We start from the raw sequence: 10670 nt of genomic DNA, 5'->3' as shown, positions 1-10670 counted from the left end.
AGGAAGATTTCAGAGCACACCTTCCAGAACAGAAATAATTCTCCTGGGATGTGGCCCTGCACCAATGCTGGAGTCTATTTTTGGAGCTCTCCTGGACGGTTTCCAAGACCACCATGACACAATCACTTCGAGATGGGTGGTAAACGTGTCTCTACTCTTACTTAGACTGCGCTGTTTTATGCGTGTTCTTTAACCGCTCGCTCTTTATTGGAAGGATCCTCGCCATGTTGTCATCTCATCCTTGGACCCCTCTCTGAATACACAGGTGGAAAAAAGCAAACAAAGGCTGTACTTTGCTGAGCAGGTGTCATTTACCAGGTGGAGCCCCCAGATGAGTCAAGGTGAGAAAGAATCTGACGAGACAAGACTGCTAAACCACCATGTCAGTCCTCTCTAGTTTGAGCCTTATCTCCTAATCAAGCTGCTTCCAATTACAAGGCAATAAATGCCTGTAGCTCTCACTGGTGAGGCTGAATCAGTAGCAGAAAGGTGGGGGTCAGGGGTCAGCACCCTGAGATAAAGGCAAGAACTAATTAACTACTGAAAAATTAGCTGAGCAGATCTGCCCTGCTCTAAGAAGACACGATCAGGCCACTAATGGCAGCACCGACACCGCAGCAGCTCTGCAGAATCTGCTTATCGCAGCACACAGAGAGCAAGTGGACACATTAATCCCTAAATTCAGGTACTTTTCCTAAGAAAAACTCAGGACTCTGTGAAAAGGGGCTGTTTTTAACACTTAAAAAAAATATGTCTCTGATAATAACATTGAAATCTATGTAACTTCAGAGACTAAGTAATTAAAAACTTTATCTACTTGTCTTCTGAATTATACTCTTAAAGAAACCCAACAGCACCGAGAGCCAATATCAAGTGTTACAGCAACAGGGGGGCAGAAATAGGCACATCGAGTCTAAAAACTTGCATATTACTCCAGATTTAACACAAACCAGCTACTCATTTTCATCTAGGTCCCAAGTTCTATTCCTTTCTCTCACAAAAGAGGCTTTGCAAATGTGGCAGGTATGGTGGAGGTACCACAGGTGGAGTGGCTAGCACAGATTTAAGTCTTTTATAAGCATACTCCTTCTAAAATATTAAGTATATTAAAGCTTTTATGTTGTTTTGTACTGCTAAAATCGGATTTATTGGTATCTGTTTCTCTGCCTCAATCTTATCTGTTGATACCTCACCAGCTGCACTAATGCAGAACTCAAGGTGCAGTTAATAATGAGTGGAGCCCACCCTCCCGAAGTCCAGATTTATGTCCAGAAATTTAAACTTGTGCTGAGAAACCAGCTCTGGAGTAAGCGGAGCTCCTGGGCACATTCATCAGCCATGTGGGAAATAAAGCTTCCACATTTCCACATCCCCCCCCCCAGTGAAGTCTTGTACAAAAGCTCTTTAAGAAAAGTCAGAGTTAATGTTAGAGTAAGTCTGAGTTAACACTAGAATAATTGGTTAACACTAATTCTAGTTAACACTATAATTTTTAGAATGTGGCCTTGACTTTATTTCAGTAACGTGGGCACTGTTCTCCTGCAAAATTCACTTCCTTATTTTGGAGAAAGAGTCCGTTCACTGGAAGAACTGCACACAATACTGTATTTATTAACTAAATCAAATGTGTACACTTAAATACATACAGGATGTTCAACATAAGCATACTTACTTAACATGTTCATCATATCTATTATTCTGTCTTGACGTCAAAATTTTTAATAGCGCCTGCTGTAAGGAAACACATTAATGCTAAAACAGAAGATGCTCAGCAGTTAAAATAAAGTCTCCATATTGCATAGTGTCAGGTGTCCGCGTGGAGCCCTACCACAACTATTGCTGTAGCGCAGTGTAATTACATAAAACAATTATGGACTACTCTTTAACATACAATTCCATAAGAGACAGAAGTGCAATCATTCGTTTTACCTGACTGAAAACTTCCCTCCTGCAAGACTGAGAATAATCCATGATGGAGAGCCTGGTGTATTGGGAGTGCCTGTACCTGTTGAGAAACCACCAGCTTCCAGGTGAGCTGAAGCCGATCCTTCTGGGGAAGGAAAACTTTTTTATTTTTTCCACTTAAAATGCACAGAGCTAAAGGAAGGTGTATTTTAGCTACCTGTTTGAGTATTAGTACCCCAACTGAACATTAAGAAGTGTGTACCATCTCCATCCTTGTCACAGGGAACTCAATCTTACTCTCGAAGGAGCTGCCCTCCAAACACAACCTCTCACCAATGTGGCACACAGGCCTCAAATGCAGCGTTTCACCACGCTCAATTCCAGCTACACTCCAGTTTGGTACCGAGTCTCCCAATACACCCATTTCATTAAGCCTCAGTTATGTTTACAAACAGCTTGTCATTTCTCTTCAGGTACCAAAGCTGCAGAGGATGGAGCCCAAATGGTCCCGGTGTTATAATAAAGCCCTAAGAAAGGCAGCAGGTTGTATAGTTACCTCCTTGCGAGCAAAATCCCTGCCCTAAAACTATGCAACCTACTACCTCTTCCTAGGAGCCCAGCGCTTCCTCTGTGCCGCTCTTCTCGCCCAGCAGCTGCTCTGCGAAGTCACTTTAGTTTATCAGCTGCTTTTGGTCTTCTTTAGGCCTGGGAACACTGCAAGCACAGGCTGTTACCCCTGCCTGGTTAGTGGGGAACCAGTTCTAATGCTCCGGGTTCAAATACTGACGGCTCCACTTTCACTCTCGCCTACTACACTAAACTTTCACTCCCATAAAGTATTTTCATGCTTTTCTTTATTACTACAGCAAGATGGTCACACTGGTGTAGAAGCAGTTAGATGGGGTACTCCTAGGACACCAGGAGTAAATAGAACATAATAAGCTAACCTAGGCAATTATATGATTCTAAGCTTAAAAAATATCTTTTTATGTAAAAACAGTAACCAGTGAAGAGGAAGAATTACACTTCTGGATCTTGGGTGCTCAAACTTCATAGCTTTATACTTCCCCCAAAAAGGTGAGGGGTCAGTTTTGGCCATTCAACTTTAATTTTGTATTAGGTTGTTTAAGTCTCACTTCAGAGAAGAACTAAAGACAAATAAGCAGATTTATTAGTAAAACGTAATTGTAAGTTGTTCCTCCAACTTTTACTAAGTGGTTAGAGTGATAGAATTTTAATGCATTATAGAAATTGTTAGGTCACAATGTGTAAGTTTGAGCTACCTGTATTTTTACATTCAAACCCAAATTCTTTTATAATTATTTTTTTTCTCTCGGGGGTATTCCACACTAAATCTAGGAACACATGCCTTCTCCTTATCCCGTCAGCACTCTGCTGCTCACCTTGAAAGAAAAGTCGCATTAGTCAAATATATCATTTGGGGGTTGCACCATTCACACCGATTTGAATCCTGCAAATTCTGTCACTGATTAATCTGATGCTTTAGAGCCCTGAATTTCTCTGGCAGATCTGTTTTTACTCAATGGGGACAGGAATGACTGCAAAGGACCGCGGTTTGTTTTACTCCTCAGGGAAGGCAATAGATTGTATAGTTATCTCCTGAACAGGGTAAAATAACTACCCTACAACTATACAATCTACTACCTCACTCTGACAGAGAAGCACATACTGCAGCAAAGAGCTTAAGGAGCTGACCAGAGTTTTATTCTAAAGAGTATTCGATACTTAGGGTAGCAACGTTAAACACCACAACAATTAGAGCAATCTTTTGTACTTGATTACCCCACCATACACATACAGGAATCAGTCTGTTCTTAATTTTTCACTTGTTAAAGGAGAAAAATGAATGTAGAATGAATGTAGAATCTAGCTTTCCCAAGAATTAGAAAAATCTAAACACAATATATAGATCAAGACAAATTATTTTCCCCGTAAGCATTACAAGTACAAAAGTTCAGTAGAATCTGACGTTGAGCTTAACAGCGAGACGTTTCCATTGATGATTTTCTGCTGCTTTAGGAAAGACAGTAGATTGTATAGTTATCTCCCAGTTGTGGGTATGACCCTAAAACTATACAACCTACTACCTCATCCCACAGCGCAGGTGTCTTCGTGGCTGCTGGGGAAAGGGTGGCCTCGGCAAAGACAAGTCAGGCTGCTGCTGCAGCATCTACAGATAAAATACTGATCACAGGAAAACCATTCCTCTTACTCCTCCCAGTCATGCAATAAAGTTATTTTAAAGGTAAGATTCCTTAATTTCAAAATTTTACCAGTTTCATCTTTAGAGAGTTAGCAAGTAGCAGTCGTAGCAAGCAGTCACAGTCATTAAACTTCTCTGTTAAAGTACTATTTGTGTTTCACAGATGTAAACTCTCATCTGAAATTAGAAAAAAAACTCCATCAGCAACATCAGATCTAAATTTCTTCCTCTTTAGAACTTAAAAATAATAAAACCTAGGACCACAGCTATACAGACAATTTACACGGCTCAGTATGAGGCCCTAATATTTATAATTCTGATGAAATAAATGTTATTATTATATATAGCAATTTTTTCAGCTATCATAACAGTTAATCGCTCGAAATCATGTGCCATCAGTAGTACTTTGTGCTTCTTCTGTTAGTCTTAAAAACATAAAGTCCCATGCACAGGGATTCTTTTATTATAAACAAAACTCATTAAGATTACAGCTTATACCCTCACATTTAATTGTTAAACTGCCTTACCAAAAGGCCACTTAAATTATACATTGGTTTCAGATCAGAAAAACAAGTGAGTTTCTGTAACTGCTCCTGTTGTAACTTTAAAGCCAATTTCCTCATTGATACAGCTCAACATGATCTTGAAATAAAAAAGTCTTAGAATATTGAAATCAAAATACTTGCCAGACAGATGTGACTTACAGTCCCCTTCTCAGCAAGGACACCTGGAGAACAGAGCTGGAGAGGAAGACACATTGCTTTGTCAATGTAATTTAGAGGAGAGTGAAAAATGTTTACAGAAATGCAGTTTTTAAACAATTAAATACATGTTTTACTAGTACTCCGTCCCAATTCTAAGCTGAGGTTTTCAGCCCATTCTTCAAACAAAGCCTTGATAGAATGAGAGCGCCCTAATGCATGTTAATGTCCTTGCCAAAAAACACAACGCGTGATCCAATGAATTAATATACAAAGGGATGACGTGATTCCTTGAACAGAGAAAAAATAAAAGTTCTTTCCAACCCCCTCAACCCTTTACTCCAGAACCCTTTATACAAATATTGATGACAAATTTTGGTGAATCACTCTTAAAAATCTTGCTCCTGACTGGTATAAATCCCATTATTTGCTTTTGCTAACTTACACGCCTACTAGAACACATACTTTAGCGTGCACAGATGGACACGAGCAGTTGGTCCTAATGCCCAAACCAGAAATAAATCAGACCAGTAGCACTGGGACAAAGTCAGACCATTACGAAGCGCTGGCACGCACCACGTCCTTTGGAACCAGCTCAGCAGAGACCCTGCTGTCAAGCAGATATTCTGTAGGGGAGCTGACAGCCCTTTCAGTTCCCTGTTCCTGCATCCAAACCTCCAGCAGCTGAACAGAATTCATCTAAAAAACCCATTTCTCAAGGAAAAAAGGCAGCCTGCTGAGGCCTGGCCAGCGAGGCTACCTGCAGAGAGCCAGCTCAGTGTCTTTGCTTTGTTACTCTGTGATGCCGTGAAGTTACAAAAGTCCCAGATGTTTAGTTTCAGAAGCAACTTTTAAGCTGAAACTGATGGTTCCCTGTACTGAAAATATTTTAAGGACTTTGAAAAACTGAAGAGGTGTCACCACACAAAAATCTTAAGTCTAAAACATGTAAGACAACACTTCTGACTTTCCTTTTTTAAAATTAAGCCTGAAGGACACAAGGATTGCAACAAAGCTAGAAACCCATCTGTTGCATTTCACCACCTTCAGGCACAAGTTAGGTTTATAAACCTAACCAACTTGAGAAGACACATCAATCAACTTCTATTTCCATTGACAATAGGACTTCTCAATCAAGTTCTCTTATCAGAAATTCTAAATAATTTTCTACTTCCACCACCAGATATTCCTGTTAAGTACTTGGCAGCTCCTCAATCCTTAAGAATCTGTCACCTTTCAGCTTCCTGGGCCGGGGGGGGGTGGGGGGAAGTGCCTCACATCTAATAGAGGTCTGGATGGGCTGTTACTTAAGGTTAAAGAAGTCCTTGAAAAAAATATTCTTACTTACTTCCAATTGTTATCCTGTGTTTATACACAGCAGTCTGGCTTGAGATCATAAAGTGCACACAGGACATTAGGAAAACCTCACTCTGTAACAAATGCACCTTATGAAAGTTCATCAGGTGGGCTGTCTTCTACCTATCACAAAAAAAAAAGCAATTTTATTGATGTTACATCAGTCAGGCATTATTTTTTACTCATTTTAATACTAGAAGGGTATAGAATTAAAAGAATTAAAATTGTAGTCAAAACCTTCTTTTGGAAGTTCAGGTTACCTTTTGGTTTTTTGTTTTTCCTGCATATTCTTGCAAGGTCTAGTGAATCAGTGCTCTGCTTTGTACGAATCCTGCAGTTTTGGGGGTTTCTAACCTATGGGTTAGTTCTCTTGGTTTTTAGAAACCCTATCACTCAGGTTGCGATGTCCTTTTACAGAATGGGATGTGCCAGGTCTCCATGGAGGCTGCTTCTCTGATCTCATTAAGGTTTTTCTGGCACGCAGAGAGGCCCGATGTACAGCACGTTTGATAAATTGTGCTCCTGGCACAGCCTCTACTGATGTGGTATGTGCTCATTGGCAAGAGAATCTGCTATTGCCCCCAGCCCTGCCGCTGAGGTCACCATGCTGATGATCTCACACCTTAGGAGAGCACAGGAGTTTCAGGGCCATCCACCTGCACAGTCTCTCCTTCAGCAACAAACTTGACCACGGAGACTTAAAGTTTTTAAGAAACACATGGTTAATTTACTTGTTAAAAGCTGAGCTCAATGTGGTATTTCTCCAGTCACCACACGCTTGTATTCTGAAGTCCCCAAAGCAGGGAAAATGGAGAAAATGCCAGTAATTGTGTAAGTGTATAACTTTGACACAGCAGCGGCTGCATCCAGGGCTGAGGCTCCAGCCTGATCACACACAGCTCTCACCACGCGGGGGAGCTCCGGGATTTAGGATGCCACCACTAACACCAATTCCTCACAGTTTTATCCCATTTGGAGCTAGTTCCAGACTCCCCGGGCTCTTTTGGGGCCGCCTTCTCCAACCACCGACCCACACATCCAGCATCCCCACTGACCACACGCAGATCTACAAACTCAGGTCTGCACCTTCACCGGGTTCTTTTTGTTTGACTAGTGGGGACTGGAGGGGAAAGGAAGCAGCATGATTAACACAAACTTAATTACCCTTCATATTGCTTCCCCTCACTTCACTTGGCTGTCCCTAGCAGGTCTGTCAAGGCGTGCAACATGTACGCATCCCTCATCACCTTTTTTCAAAAGCTCAGTAAGATAACAAAGTTACTGCCATGAAAGTTTTAGTAAATTAAAATTTTTTCCTCCTCTATAGTCACAGTTTTAGGTTGTACCTCCCTTTGTATTAATAAAGTGCTTATCTTACTAGAGACTTCCTCCTATTTTGTGTCCAAGAGAAGCAACAGTAGTAGAATCTAAGTGGTCTGCAGCACTCTAAAATATGCTTTTCAGGGTCTTCCTGAGCTACTTGTAAGTTTGAACCCTCTGAAATGATCCTAAACTGCATGAAAAAGCGCTTCAAGAATTTACATGTTCTTGTTTAGTAGCACATAGTGGAACACGAGCACTCTTGAGCTATTCTCCAACCTGTGAAAGAATAAAAATAGCACAACTGATAGTTAGGATTTTTAGCCATTACCCCGCTGGAGAAACAAAATGTGCGGAAACAACCCAAGTCCCATTTCTTCTCAGTGTGATCCTAAAAGACAAATGCTTTATTCTCTCAGTTATTTCGTCCACTTTGCAGCTCAGAAGGAACCACCTGAAGCTGAAAGTTGAGTTTGTAGAAGAAATAGTTCCTACACAAACCGTGCTTTTCTGAGACCTATTATCTGAAGTGTGGAGATAAAACAAATACATCAGCTTGAGGTATATAATGCTGGGGTACATCCTTCTGAGAAAGATCATTGGGCAATTGTACATTTGTGAACAGCTTGTTATCTGAAAAGACTATTTTTCCTCTAGTACTTAAAACATTAACGTGACGGAGAAGTCAAAGCTGTAAGTTAAAAAGCTGCGTGAAGATTAAGACTAAATGGGTTAGAGGGTGTTTTGGTTTGGTTTTTTAAAACTTTTTTTTTTTTTTTAATTTTCACTTTGTGCCAAGGAAATTCACCTGCACTGAAAACAGGCACTGACCAACAAAGCAAAAATTCTTTCAGCAGAAGGTAACACTTGCCAGCTGAACCCCAGGCACCTTTTTAAGAGTCCCCTGGTTATCCTCACCTTAATATTTAAAACCTGTATTTGGCCACGCAGTCCATTTAGCAGGAATACACTGCTGTAAGTGTCACTCACACCGGAATACTCCTCTGAACTGGCAAATTTGAGAAAGAGGAGAAAAGGAGCACAGGCAGTTTCAGCTCACAACCCTACAGAAACGTATACATGTGCTTAAACTCTAAGCACGAGTGGCACCAAAGTCCATGCACTTACACAGGGATAGGTGCCCACTATGGTATTTCTTGGAATTTTTCACACAACAGTGTAAGATTAATAACAGAATTAATAAGAATAATAAGATTAATACCACTGATTGTCACCAACAGTGTATTTATCTAGTGTCTCAATAGGAAATGCCAAATTTTTTTTTAACAAAATCTGTATCCCATTTACATTTAACTGCTTAAGCACGAAGCATTCTGGTTTTAATTTTTATACCATTATAACATGAAATATTACCGTTTTGCCACATTTTCAATTATTCTGTTTGATTTTTGACTTTTTTTTTCTAACCATGTGGTTACAGGTAGAATATAAATATCCAGAAATTGGTTTGAAAAAAAATTAGAAGTCAGTACTGCCCACTCATGCACTGAATGAAGCACTTCTGTGGAAAAGTAAAGTAGGTGATCATAATAATTCCTGATACAAATGAAGAACCAAAGTAGTACAAGTCCTAGCACCTTCCTGTAGACGTAATAGATTCTACAATGTTAATATTAAAATATCTGTGTACAAAAAGTCCACGTGTACTGTACTATGCTGGCAAAAACCCCAGTGAAATTAGGAAACACGCTGTAGTAAGGAGAAGATCTACAGTAAAATGTTATCAGATGTTCACAAATCCTTTTTGAATACCTGCCTGTCAGTGCACAGAAGGAACGTATATATGAGGAATATACACATATACAGGAGCACACTCCACTTGAGCTACAGCTTCAAAGGGCACAGAGGGCTCAGCCCATTTCTTAAAAGAAACCATCATTTTGCCTATTTGTTCCTGCTTCAAACATATATACGAACGTTTATTTATTCCCTAGATTTGTGTCTCTTAGGACATGCTACCAGTACGTGGGCTAACTTCTTCTGCATGAAGTTTTCATGGTAATATAATGACACAAATCCATCAAATAATGAAGTTAGTGTGCGAGAACAACATTTTCAAGAATACCGTTTTATGTCATTAATTACCCACATAATTAAGCATCCATTGCCCTTTATGAGTCCCTGGAGCCTTTCCCTATTTTGCAAATGAACTGATGTTTTCCACTACTAACAGCAGAGGAAAATACAGAGGCATTTATCAAAAGGAAAACAAGATACGGATACAGCTTGTTAGTAGTAGTAGAAAAACAAAGCAAGCGATTTGATGTTTTATCTAGGCTTCCTTTTGCCAAGTCTCCAGCCTTATTATGCAAAATAACTTCCGAGTGTAACCTATATGAATTGAGGTTGCCTTTAAGATACACAGAACACAACTGGGTGAAAAGCTCAGAAAAAAAAAAAACCAAAACCACCAAAACCCAACAATTGACGATTTTATATTAAAAATATCACAATATCGCTATTTATTAAGTCCCTCTTCATGAAGGGCTGCCCTATTACACAGGCAAAAAAATAATATTAAGTCTAAAATCGTACTGGACAAACTGCCACAAGTTGAAACAATCACTTTAAATAACCCATTGGGTAAATTCAGGCTATTTTACATCTGAATGTTGCTGTTAAAACATGTCGAATTTGACAAGAGGAGCCACACCAGTAACTATTTAAGTGAAGCTGAGGATGCTTCCCTGCTCGAAGAATTAGGAAGCGAACATCCCATTTCTTAAATATTTGTTTAATTAAGTTGAAGACATATGATTACTTTTGAAGGAAGGGACTAATTCCGCCCAGCCCCCCCCCAAAAAAAATCTCCCATAGATTAAATCTGACCCACCATGATGTTTAACATCCTTCTGTAGGATTTCGACATATATATTTAATGGAAACAAGCCCCAAATGGCACATCCCCGAGACTCTCCCCCCTCTTCTCCCCGGGGTGCCCCCCCGCAGTCCCGGTCGGCCGGGGCTGCGGGGGGAGCCTCGGGGGAGGGAGGGGGGACCCGGGGAAAGAAGGGTGTGTGTGGGGGGGTGTCTCCTCGCCTCCCCCCAAGGCCAAGGTCTCCCCTGCCCCCACACTTGATAGCGGAAGTGACGTACCCAGGCGCTGACGGCATCCGCGGCCTATCCCCGGCGGGCCCCGGGGC

At 40.6% G+C, this 10670-nt stretch overlaps 2 long non-coding RNA genes across 2 annotated transcripts; both read right to left on the bottom strand.

Moving 5' to 3' along the window:
• Window positions 1–1420: 1420 nt before the first annotated feature.
• Window positions 1421–3926, bottom strand: LOC106897669. Its single transcript, XR_001413811.1, has 2 exons — window positions 1673–3926; window positions 1421–1590 (listed from the first exon to the last, which is right to left on the bottom strand). It is a non-coding gene; the product is annotated as an uncharacterized LOC106897669 (long non-coding RNA).
• Window positions 3927–4815: 889 nt separating this feature from the next.
• LOC106897670 lies at window positions 4816–10640 on the bottom strand. Its single transcript, XR_001413812.1, has 3 exons — window positions 10624–10640; window positions 6179–6309; window positions 4816–4869 (listed from the first exon to the last, which is right to left on the bottom strand). It is a non-coding gene; the product is annotated as an uncharacterized LOC106897670 (long non-coding RNA).
• Between the last annotated feature and the right edge of the window lie 30 nt (window positions 10641–10670).

Source organism: Calidris pugnax, unplaced genomic scaffold, assembly GCF_001431845.1.
Source record: "Calidris pugnax isolate Ruff unplaced genomic scaffold, ASM143184v1 scaffold336, whole genome shotgun sequence".
NCBI classification, from domain to species: domain Eukaryota; kingdom Metazoa; phylum Chordata; class Aves; order Charadriiformes; family Scolopacidae; genus Calidris; species Calidris pugnax.
Note: the sequence above shows the minus strand (reverse complement) of the source record. Positions and strands in the feature narration are given on the sequence as shown.